Source organism: Rhododendron vialii, chromosome 13a (genome assembly GCF_030253575.1).
Source record: "Rhododendron vialii isolate Sample 1 chromosome 13a, ASM3025357v1".
Taxonomy (NCBI): Eukaryota; Viridiplantae; Streptophyta; class Magnoliopsida; order Ericales; family Ericaceae; genus Rhododendron; species Rhododendron vialii.
The window spans coordinates 16,353,997-16,367,394 of record NC_080569.1 but is presented as its reverse complement, the minus strand read 5'-3'; positions in this window follow the sequence as shown (position 1 = coordinate 16,367,394).

Here is a 13,398-nt window from a genome sequence, read left to right as displayed (position 1 = left end):
CAAGAAAGGTAGAGATTGTCAAGGCAATTGGTATGGAAGGAAATTAATTGTCAAGAGGAATTCGTAGCCATCGCAGTTGTATAAGGAAAGGGGATCTCGCAATTTGTGGCTAGAAATAAGGGAATGCGTATCAATTTCCAGTGCTCGAGCAACTCCGAAAGAGCTTTCCCCATGCTTGAGCAACTTGTCAATTTGCCTCCATCTATTTAAAAACGGTTTGGCTGGGATTTTAATCTCTCGAATATGCTGGTGCTGGCCTCTCTTGCTCAAAAGACTTAGAAATTTCCTAAGGATAGTTATGGCTCATCTCTTGGAAAAAGACATCATCATCTGATCATCAAACTTTCAAATAAATTCCAAGAGCTTTCTTCATACTTTGAAACTACTATTCTGAATGTTCTTCTGGTGGATTCTAGAAGTAACTTGGAGGATTTGAGGATTCAAGGCGTGATGTAATCAACCACTTGGTGCGGTATATGTGAATTCGGCAATTCGATCTTCGGTCAGTCAGTAAGGATTCACGATTGTTTTTAGTTAAGATCATTTTGTAACTGCACAATGGTTATTTTTAGTGGTTTTCCACGTATATATTGTGTTCGGTAGTGTTCATCATTTATTGTTTTTTGTTTATTTATTTGGTTGATATATTAATTGGTGGGTTTATTAATAGAAGAGATAGAAACACAGCAAATCTATAAACTCTATGCGAACTAGGTTTTTTCAACTTATTTTTTGTTTTGTTCCGTCTTTGTTTCTCATGTTTATTTACATAGTGATATTTTTTATTAGTTTTTAAGTCTTTATTCATAAGAACATATCACAAAACCAAGACACGTATTTTTTTTTCCTGTTTTAGGATATGATGAATTACAAAGATACAAGAGCATTTCGATTGAAATATATATATAGGAAACGAAAAACACCAAGATATATGAAGCAAAAAATATTAAATTTACAAAAAATAATTTTTAAAATATAAAATGTATTATAGTAACTACCCAAATATGATGAAATATTAATAGCTAGCCTTAACCAAAGGTTAAAAATTCTAATTTGAAGGAAAATAGATCAAGAATACTTGGTTGTTTAGTGTACCTAACATTTAGGGGTATTTTAGTCATTTAGTAACAAAATCTACTGGCGTTAGTCTCTAGTTAACGAAATGAAAAAATCTGGACACTAGTTTGTAAAATAAGGGAGGTTAGTGTAATTTCAAAAACCTCAACAACTCATTCTTGAGAATTTGTGAACTCACCCTATAAACCTTGAACACCTTATCCACTTTACTTTAGACGTTGAACACCATTTGGCACCACCTATCAACCATAACCCTTTACTAATTAATTTGTCTTTTAATTTTCAATAAGTATATCCTAAAGCAAAGACTTGGGCAATATATAACTCACAAAAATTCCCAATTGATCACACTTTTATCCACTCTTTATTTAGAGGTAAAGAAGAGTTGTGTCTAAGATAATGATTAATTATTTATCCCCTCTTACAAAAGCTCTTTCTTCATTGGTTTATCTCTTCTTCCTAATTAGACTATTTGTTTCGTTAGTTTGATTGGGGGCCTGCCATCCCTTGAGGGTCAGCATGTAACGACCCGGATTTTTGCCTTAATTTTTTTTTTAATAATGAAATTATTTTTAATCAAATAGTCTATAGTAATCGACTAATTATTTAAAAAGTATTATTAATAATAATTCTTAAAAAGATATATGCAAATATAATTATCTTATCCTTTTTTTATTTTTTATTTTTTTTCAATTTGCATGCATGCACACCTCTTCCGTCTCTCCGTCTCCTACTAAGTCTCTTCTTCCTCCCTAACCTTAAAACCAAGCCAAATTCGTCCATTCCAAATCCCATGAACCCAACTCTATTTGTAACGCCCCGAATTTTGGGTACGTTAAATAAAACATTTATTGAAATAAAAGCTGAGTCTGGCTCTTTATTACAAAAACTTAAACGAAGTACTTTTATTACAAACGGAAGGGAACTAAGGTTCCTAACTACTGCTTCGCTTGTTCTTCCATCCGGGCTAGCTCTTCGGCTCCAAATGCCTCCAAGGTGTAAAGTTCACCCTGTTCATCTATGAGGTCTGACATATTATACCGGCGTCGCCACCAATATAATAAGTCAGGGTCACCAAAAAGGCAACACCATGAGCTTAAACGCTCAATAGGATAATCCAAACCCTCTAACCCTTAACTTATAACAATACAACATATAGTCAAAGATTTCCACATAGCATGCTCATCTAACAACAACACATTCGTATACGATAAACCATCAACGTTGGTGTCCAAGATTTGTGAGTTTCTCCTACGTGACTCCTCGTAGACCGTGTCGACATTTTCCATATTTCATAAACGTATCACTTTTTCAAAAACTCAATTTTTAACACACCCAACCTCGGTTCCGCCGTTCCGGACTCCCGAGTATCCTCACAATGGTTCCGCCGTCCCGGGCTCCCATTGGCACACATTGCATTGGCTCCGTAACGCGGATAACCAAGTACACACCCAACCTCGGTTCCGCCGTTCCGGACTCCCGAGTATCCTCACAATGGTTCCGCCGTCCCGGTCTCCCATTGGCACACAAAACACACACCACACAAAGGGCTACAACGTCCGGCCACTTTGTGGTTTCCAAAACATTTCACACCTTTCAAAACACGCCCTTTTCATAAACCACAACCGAAGTGTCATGTTTCTACTTCCTTGATTTCCGTGTCTCGTTTCTCATGCATAGACTCCGCGGTGGGACTTTTCACATACGATATCATTCCTTGTATTATTCAATCTAACAAGATCATACATTTCAAACTACGTGACATGCTTGAATCACTTAATAACAAACAACATGCATTTCATACATTCTTAAACAAAGATAACCTTATCTACATAAGCTTAGTGATCAAAGTTACTTTCAAATGAACTTATTTTAGAGTTATGATACAAAACTACTTTATACTTAGAAATAGAGATAAGAAGTTCCTACACTATATTTGGGGTGGACGATAAGAATATTCTACCTTGCTTCTTGGCGGTAGTAGTCGGCTAAGAAGATTTGGTCGACGGTTTTGGATTCCGGCGGCGTAACGGCGTCGGTTTGCTTCGAAAGGAAGAGAGTTGATCTTTTCTCTTCCTAGAAACAACTTTCTAACTAACTAAGTTACTTTTAAAGATCTAATGGTGGTTTTGGGAGGTGGTTTGGTGGTTTCTCTCAAGAACACTCAAGAACACAAGAAAACTAGAACTTGGAAAGCAAGAACTTTTGGAATTTCTAGAGAGAAGTGAGAGCAATGGTTGAAGGTGTGAGTTTAAGCTTGGAATGAGCTTCTATTTATAGGCAAGGGCTTCTCCTCTCCCTCTCTCAACCGAATCTCTCTCTCTCTCTCTCTCTCTCTACATCTTTGATTTCTTTCACATGTCAAGCTTGATTGAAAGCTTGATGGGTGAAGTTAAGGCTTGGTTGGAAGATTAATGGCTAAATGGTAGGCTTGCATGGCTACTTTGGTCCTTGGATTTGATCTTTGGAAGATATGTTGCAATGGAGGAGACATTGGTACAAGATTCATGGCTTAAACAATTGAAAGTTGTACAATGGAGGTTAATGGGGTTAAGATTTGGCTAGGAAAGAAATCACCAAAGATTTGAAGTACTTTGAAAGACCAAGGTCAAGTACACATCAAATCCATCCTCTTCTTCCTTCTTCTTTCCTTCTCTCCCTCTCCCTCTTTCTCTCTCTCGGCCTCTCTCATCTCTCTCCCTCACGGCTCTCTCTCTCTCTCTCTCTCTCTCATGTACTAGCTATATATGTATATATATATATATGTACTAACATGTAAGAATACAAATAAACAATAGGTACTTTTGTACAAAAGGGCAATTTAGTCTTTAAAGGGTCAAGATTTCCCCAATAAACAATTAAAAGGTACGAGTACTTTAATTAATATAATAATGTACTTTTGTACTCCTGAGAATCTTAACAAAATATTATTTTAATGGGTTAAGTACTTTGGTTGAAAGATGAGCCTATTACCCAATGGTTAATAGAATCCATAACGGTTATTATCCAAGGGATAATAAGGTACGGGTACTTTAAATACTAAATTAAGTTTTTGGAAAAGACTACATGTCCTTTTTGAAAATACACATGTGATATATATATATATATATATATATATATGTACTTACCAAATAAAATAAAGAAAAGGCTTTTGTCTAATGGGTAAAGATTACCCTAATGGTTATTGTCCAATGGTCCATAGTTGCTTGGGTACTTTTATTGGAAAATAATAATAATAATAATCAAAAGTACTTTTCAAATGTCATTTCTTTAAAAGATCAAGTACTTGTTCAAATCTTTCAAAAATTCTTTTAATATAAAGAAATGGGTTTCTATTATCCAATGGATAATAATCCCCCTAACATTTATCGTCCAAAGGATAAAGAATAAAATCAAAAGAATAAAAGAAAACAATTAAACCATTTTTAGTCTAGGGTTCAAAAGGTTCAAAAGGTTTAAGATGGGCAAAACGGTCCATCTTTGGTTAGGGAAAGGTAACTAGGTGACTTTCTAGTTTGGTTACTCCATCGAGCCGGTTAGAAGCTAACTAGGCTTGCTAAGTAGGGCATACAAGTCAAGAAACGATCCTTGAGGGTCCAAAGTGCGATTAGGGTTTCTAGTCGAGGATTATGATAATAAGGTGTTCGATTGCTTATATACAAACAACAATGAATCAAGTAAGAAAAATCAACGAGCAATTAAGAGAAATTAAGATATTTCAAATAACAACGAGATTTTTATTGAACGAAAAATCGGAGTTGTTACACTATTAAATTCACTCTTATCAAAACCTCTTCCAAATTCACCTATATAACCCCTCCCCATTGACCCACGAAATTTACACCACAATATTCCCGTAGACACCCCAATCTGGGCTTCCAGATTAGTTTACTTACGGTATTTGATTCCCCGATGATGAAATGGATCAAGAACACCCCGGGAATGTCGAGTGTTTGAGTTTTGAGTGTTTGAAAAACCCTTGAACCTAACCTGGCCTAAACCACTTTAAAAAGCCAAAAACCCTACTGATGCGCGCCAGGGCGCACCCTCGCGCGATAGACTCACTCCATCGCGCGACAGAGCGCCAGGGCGCACCATCGCGCGCCCGACTCACTCCATCGCGCGATTGTGCGCCAGGGCGCACCATCGCGCGACAGACTCACTCTGTCGCGCGACGGTCCAACCTACCACCAACCTTTCTGAAGGAGGACAGTTGGCCACCAATGCAACCTCAGCCAGGCCTCGTGAACTGGCTGAACTCCTCTGTTTCCAACCAGATTCACCCCCTCTCCCTATATATACCCCCATGGGTCTTTCATTCAAGGGGTTCCAAAAATTGAACGGCTAAGCACAAGCTCTAGTGCTTTTTTTCCAAACTCACAACCCTCCATTTTCACATTTCAACCATCCAAGAACAAAGCTTGTTCTTTGCTTCTACCACTCAAACTCCTCAATCAAGCCTTCAAACATCAAAGTTCAAACACCTTTCAAACTCAAAACCGAAGGTATAGCTTACCTTTGTTCTGTTTTCTGTTCTGACCCCTGAGGGGGGGCAGGGCCAATGCTGGTAATCAATACCAGTTCTGGTCCTAAAGCTGGCAAGGTTTCAAAAACCGTCATGGTAGGAACCAGCGCGCGATGGTCCCACTCTCTCGCGCGACACTCCGGTGCTGCATGCGATGGACCGCGTGGGGATTGGTGTCCTACCGTTTCATGCTTTATTTTGTATATAGATCACTGTTAAGCATGTTAAAAACCAGTTTACTGCTTTCCTTTGTTAGAAATTACTAGCCGTAGTTCAATTTGAATGTCTTCTGTTTTGGAGTACCCCTGGGATCATTCTGGACCTGTCCCAGAACCCAGAAATGTGTAAACCAAATACTGGTCCGCGCCAGGGCGCACCATCGTGCGCCAGACTGGCTCCATCGCGTGACAGTGCGCCAAGGCGCATCCTCGCGAGCCAGACTGGCTCTGTCGCGCGATAGTATGCCTCTGACCAGTGAGTGGCCTTGCACGAGTAGCTTGGTTTTAGGTCATTATTTTTGTCCCCACACTGTTTATGGGGTGTTTTATTAATTTGTAGGGCTTTACAACCTTTAAACTGTATATTATGCTGCCTATAAACTGCGTGGTTTGTCATGGGTGTGCACTGGTTCTTCCAGAGCCCAGATGGTTTGAGAATAAGAGCTGTGGGTTTGAGCTCACTGGCGCGCGCGTGTCTTGGAGTTGTGCGCGCAGGAGTAAACAGCATGCAGTAACTCGTTCAGTGCATGCTGGTTTCTTCCTGCGCACGTCACTCCAAAACAGGGGCCTTCCAGTTTGTTTAAACTTCCACAGCAGTCTGTTCTCATCCTATGCTCATCCATGCATGCTATCTATCACATCCTGCAAACATGTTACAGTATTAATCCCCGATTAACTTTTCCCCCGCCCTAATTGGCTAAAAAATTGATTAATCAAACAGAATCGCAAACAAATATTTTTGCAAATGCCTAAGTAGAGACCGATCTCCGAATTGGGTGAGAGGGGTGCCATAAAACCCTTCTCCTCTCGTAACCTGGCTCCCGAACCCAGATATGGTTATGACGGACTGGTTCCTTAACTTTTTCAAATCAATCAGCGCGGCAAGTGCTTCGAAATACGGTTCCTTGGGTGTCGAATCTTCAAAATCCGAGTGGCGACTCTGTATTTTCGCGAGCGCTTGCTTCCCCGCTCGCGCTCCCTCGATCTGGGCCCTTGCATCTTGGAATCCGGAAATTCCAAAGGGCACGCTGCCCACAATTCCCCACGCCCCACCAGTCCAAAAGAGAGAGAAAAATCAGAGAAAACCAAGCTCCAATCCATGGAGTTTTAGAGAGAGAAAGAAAGAGAGAGAAAAATGGGTTTTGTACCAAGACCCGACCGAAATCCAATTCGATCGTTCCAAACTCTTTCCACAACTCCTAGCATCATCAAACATCGTCCAATTCGACCCCACGGTCTCCCGATCAAAGAACCCGAAGTTTTCTTCCCCAAAATTCAAGATTCGTTTTTAAATCAATTCGATCCGATTCAAGGTACTATAATCCTATCCAACCTCTTCTCTAAGTATATTAAGTGTTTATATGCTTAACCTTATGTCCCGAACGAAAAAAATATAGTTTACCGCGAGTTTTCTGCCATATTCACCAATTTGATATTATTTTTGAGTCCAACACTTTATTTTAATTATTTGCAAAGAAGATGACCCTTCTGATATTTAATTTACAATCCGTATGATATTAATATTATGAAAAACTACTGATCTGATATTATTTTCTTACAAAATAATATCATTTTAGTATAAAACGTATTAATTATATCAGTTTAATTTATCTTGTAGATTGAGTTGGTTTTAAATGTTTCGAAACAATTTTGCAACCTTTCGAACATCATTTTTGACACCCAGACTATTTTTCCTAGATTTTTCACACCTGAAAGATCATAATTTGTTAAGATCATATTTTTTTTATTTAATAATCTATTTATTGAATTATTTATTAGTTATCTATCAAGTTTACTAACGAAAAATATTTGCGACCTTCCAAACAACGTTTTAACACCCAAACTAATTTTTTCTAGACTCTTTGCATCTCAAAGATGATATCTTGTTAAAATTAATATTTTTTTTTATTTAATTTACCATTTATTGTTATTTGTATAGCGTTTCCAATCAAAAATTCCTTATGACCTTATAAACCATATTATTAATGCCCGAGTAATTTTATTTAGACTCCCTACTTTCCGAAGATGAAACTTTGTTAACCTCAACATATTTTAATTAGTAAATTATTTATTATCTATTTACTTCACTTTCAGCCACTTTATTTAACATCTTTATTTAAAATAATTCCGCGACCCTCCAAACCCAACTTTTAATACTCAACTGGTTGCATAGGACCTCTCGGACTCTTAATCAGGTCACGTAAATTATTTTAATATTTTTACCTAATTAATGCATCAAATTAGTTTTTAATTAATCTAATTACTTAGAAATAATTAATGAGAGCCTAGAAAAATATTTTTTTTAAATTCTTTTAAAAAAGCTTTTACTTATTATCATCTTGGCTGAGATTAAGGGCAACGGCCCATTCATAAGAGGTTGTGTGATTGTTTTGCTTGTAGTTTGTTTTAATTATTATTCGTTTTAATTGTATATTGCACTATTACTTGATTGAAATGCTAGATGAGACCGTAGAGACATGGGGTGGTGTTGCGAAATATAACTCATCTAGACGATGCTAGATAATGGATAAATTGGAAAGTTTTATTTTTAGATTGCCTACAGGCGGGATTTTGAGATGTGATGGTTTGAAACTAGCAAAGTAAGCCCAGTGTTGATTGATGAATGATGATTGGCAAAGTAAGCCCAATGATGAATGATGTATTGATACTGGCAAAATAAGCCCAGTGATGATTGTGAAGTGGTATATAAGATAAGCGAACCCTAGTTATGATTCGGGCATGATAAGCTTTCTTTTGTTGTAATGAGAGGGATACACGCTAGGTACATAACTGAAGTGCAATCCGCGACAACAAAAGAAAGTGAGCTCATGGGACAGGGCATAGCTAGCGGTTGGGGAGGAAAGATCTTGCGGAGAGATCTTAGATTTCACATTAGGTTATGGATAGTAATGAACTGGCTTATGTGGAGAATATTTGTTTGGCTTCTTCGATTCAATATTATCTTGTTACCTGCTAATTGTAAAGTAAGAGGGGTGGTTGGGTTGGATTATTCTACTAGGTGATTTATCACTCACGTTGTATCTTGACAAATCGTTTGCTTCGGCGATCAATTTGCCAGAAGGCGCAGGATTCAATGGAGAAGATTCAAAGATGTTGCAGTTCAATACGGAAAGAATATCAGGAACGAAGATCGAGTATGTTTCGGATTGTATCAAGCCTAAAGTCAGCTCTGAAATTAATGTATTTTGAATCAGTAAATTTATCTTGTGACTGTAATAGCTAAACTTTATTTTAGAAAATTATATTTATTTAGCAAATTTTCTTAAGAAATTATTTTATTTTGCTCTCGAAAAGTCGGGGCGTTACACAGCAGCCTGCTATCCCGGGGCAAAACAACGTTGTCCCAAGTCCGAAAATTTGATCTGAAACATTCACTTGAAAGTTCTCATCGCGTACTATGACCTTACAAAAAATCGAGTCGATGAACGAATCATCGGTTTACAATGTTGTTATTAATGTCCAAAATATTGCTCCATCCGTCCCATTTTATTTGCTCACTAGTGATAACCTGTGCCAACAGCACTACCTACAAAATTAATAGTACATTATCTAAACTGTGACAAATTCTTCACCAAAAATTTGGAGAGAGAGACTTTGGAATAGGAAAAGTTTTTACACCTAAACAAAAAAAGATTAGTTAGGAAATGTTAGAGCAAAAATGTTTCCGGGATACCAAAATAGAATCATTGTAAATCCTCAACCATTAGATCAAAATAAATTGGACCATCCACTAAAAATGTCTTTTTGTAGTCCCCACACCATTGTGAATTGTATAATAGATTATTCCTTTTGTCTATTGTGTATATCGTCTAATCTATAATGTTTTTCATGATTTTCGGCAACTTTGTATTATAGAACATACAGAAATCTATCAAATAAAATTTATATTACATATTTTTTTAAGATTCACATTGAAAGATATACACAATAGACATAAAAAAGACAAAAAGAATAATGGATAAAAAAATTGGGACAAAAAGAGTGATTTTTTACTAGGTTATTGATGTTTGATCGACTTGTTTTTTGCAGGGCCATAGTAGACATTGAGATTTTTCAAGTGAGCGTTTTGAATCAAGTTTTTGGACATTGTTTTGCTCCGATATAGCACACGGTTGACCCTAAAGGGACAGCAAGCCTCCCAAATCCGCTTAAGTTATTTGTTGTAGTTATGGATTCACGAGTACTTTTGTTTTCTCATTATTATAGTTTGTCCAACATGCTTATAAATTATCTCCTATTTATTGGCACAAAAAAGAGAGAAGAAAAACTTGTGAAAAATGGTATGATAATATTGTGTAATGTTCAGTGTTGTGGTTATTATGAAACAATATCACAGCGTAACAAAAAGTACAGAAGACGTTTTGAATTTTTTCTGGACAAATTTTCGTACTCGTCCTTCTAATTTTACGGTTATCTCAATTTCGTCCCTCTAGTTTCAATTGTCTCAATTTTGTCCCTGTAGTTTGTTTTACGTTCCAAATTGGTAAAATCGTTAACACCGTTAATGAAACTAACGGAAAAATATGATTAAAAAATTAAGTGCTCCCAAATTTCAATACGGTTGAACCGGTGCGAAGATCTTATTTTTTTGATCATTTTATCCTAGATGGTCGTAATGAATTTTTGGCTATAAGGTCTTTCAACGAGCACCTGAAGACTCCTTATTTAGTTTCAGGGCTCTCTTAGGGTGCTCATTAAAATGCCTTAGAGCCAAAAATCCATTATGACCATTTAAGATAAAATGATCAGAAAAATAAGATCTTCACACTGGTTCAAAAAGATTAAAAATTGAAACACTTAATTTTTTAGCTATATTTTTTAATATATAAACAGTGTAAAAAAATAAGTGTTCCAATTTTCAATCTGTTTGAACCGGTGCGAATATCTTATTTTTCTGATCATTTTATCTTAAATGGTCACAATGGATTTTTGGCTCTAAGGCCTTTCAATGAGCACCCTAAAAGAGCCCTGATGTAACGCCCCAGAAATTCAAAGACATAAAATAAATATAAGAAGATTATTTCCTCAAAAGAAATTCATAGATTTACTGCGTCACCATTTCAAAAGCATATGTCAGCCGTTTCGAATAAAACAAAATATTACAATTTTCAAATAAACTTAGAAGCTTCCAAAATAAAATTGACTTAAATTAATCAGAGCAACTATGCGCACGGAAACCAAGGTTTTCAGCTTCTTTCTCATTAGGATTGAACTTGATTGAATCGTTCGACACTTTCGTTCCATCTTCGGTACCTGGCGTTCGAGTTACCAGGAAACATAGTACCATGAGCGATGATGCTCAGTAGCCAAAACCCACCCGAACCCATAACTTACAAGCAATAGGATATACAATTGAAATGCATTAAAATAACATAGAAAGAAAACAATCAACTTTTCTTTCATTACTATCCTTTAACCTATGTGAAATCTCGGATCTTATCTACAGATCCGTTCCTACCCATAACCTCTGGCACAAACACTAGTGTGGTCCGACTCCCCTTTTCCAGATCCGGATGAAAGATACCTAAGTTATATACCCGGTATCCCATCCGCGACCATAAGTTCGGATAAAACTTCACCGGATGTGCACGCGAGCACATTCGAGCCCGGGTTGTGACACAAGCACAATACCTCCCTTATGACCCGTCCCAACATCCGAGAGCCGATCACCACCATGCCGTAGCCAGGGTTCGTAAATCCATACTTTCAACAGATCACCACCAATCAACGTCCAACAAATCAAATCCCCGGATTCCTTGTCCGGAATCCCAATCGCAGTCTCTCACTTTATTCAATTTTCCGTTAACCCTATTTCAACGTCTAAGATGATAAATCTGCACATCGTAACCATTCCAAGAACCTATTCGTCCAATCTACTAGCACAACAACATTTCACACAGTTCAACATTTTTCGAAACATGCTAACGGGCTAACAGTAATTAAATTCACGATAATAACAAATCATGCGATAAAACTAAACACGCAAATAATTTATCATATGATAAAATTTATTATGCAATTCAATAATCCAACTAAACATACCAACATGCTATAACTATTTAACCGTGCGATAACACTAATCATGCGATTGAAACAAATTAAGTTATTCCTTTTATTTTCAAAACTAAAGTCTAAGATTACTATTAATCATCGCAGGGTATCGTCGGTGCTAAAATAATTCATGATTGCAATACAAGTTAGGATTTCTCCAAAACTAATTAACTTGGGGTCTATCGAATTAACTTCTAATACTTAAGGGTTCGATTCATAAGCTAATATATCTTGAGGGACTAAACTGCACTATTCAAAATAAAAACTTCATTCCAGTAGCTATGGCAATTCAGCAGATGGGGGAGTTCCGGATCGGACTCGACCGGAACTTGAACTATCATTTCTTAGTATGCTAGGGTAGATTTACAAACTAACCATAAATCAGGGACAAAACTGTATTTATACCAAAACCATTTCAATATTTCCAGTGGCTGGAACAATCGGCAGAGAAAAGAACAAAAACAGGGGAGTTTCGGCCGACAACGGCGGGTTCGATTATTGTCATACCAAGCTCTAAAATCATCATATAAACACGTTATATACTTAGGGAGGTGAGTTCTGGATTACCTCTCGTCCGGCGAAACAGTTTATGAAGTGATTTTGGCGGTAGTTCGGAACGGCGACGGAGCTCGTCTGGTGAGGATGGTGCTACGGCTGGAGGTGGTGATCTCGGTTGATGATGGTGAGGAGTGGTGGTGATCCGGTTGTAATGGAGGAAGGAGGTGGTGATGAGCAAGGTGGTGGTGCAACCGACTGGCGGTGAGAGATGGGGATGATGGCTGGAGGTGGGAGGTGCTGATCGGTGGTGATGAGTTACGGGGGAGATGGTGGTAGCCGGAATTGGTGACCGGTGAGATGGCCGGCTGCCGTCTCTCTCTCTTTCTCTCTCTCTCTCGAATGGGGAAGGGAATGGGTTGGGGAAAAATAAAATAGAAGAAGTGTATTAAAATGGGTTGGGTTTTGCATGGGGGATAATAACTCAAAAACAAAGTTGTGTTGTCAAGTTGTGAGGGATTCAAGGAGGATATCATGGGATTTTGTCTCTCCCTCTTTGCCGAAAATTATAAAAATAGGGAAGGGTTGGGTTGAAAAAATGATATGGTGCAACACATGCACACAAATAGGAAAATTACTCACCGAATACGAGCGCGCACTCAATCGATTACGGAATAAAATTTTGTATGACGACATAAATAATTTTTCGCATTAAAAAAACTAAGGAGCAAAAATAATATTTTTGTTTTTATAATAATTATTATTTATTAAAATACCGGGTCTTTACACTTGAAACTAAATAAGGAGTCTTCGGGTACTCGTTGAAAGGTCTTAGAGCAAAAAATTCATTACGACCATCAAGAATAAAATGATCAAAAAAAATAAGATCTTCGCATCGGTTCAACCGGATTGAAAATTGGAGCACTTAATTTTTTAATCATATTTTTTCGTTAGTTTCATTAACGGTGTTTAACGATTTTACCAATTTGGAACGTAAAACAAACTACAGGA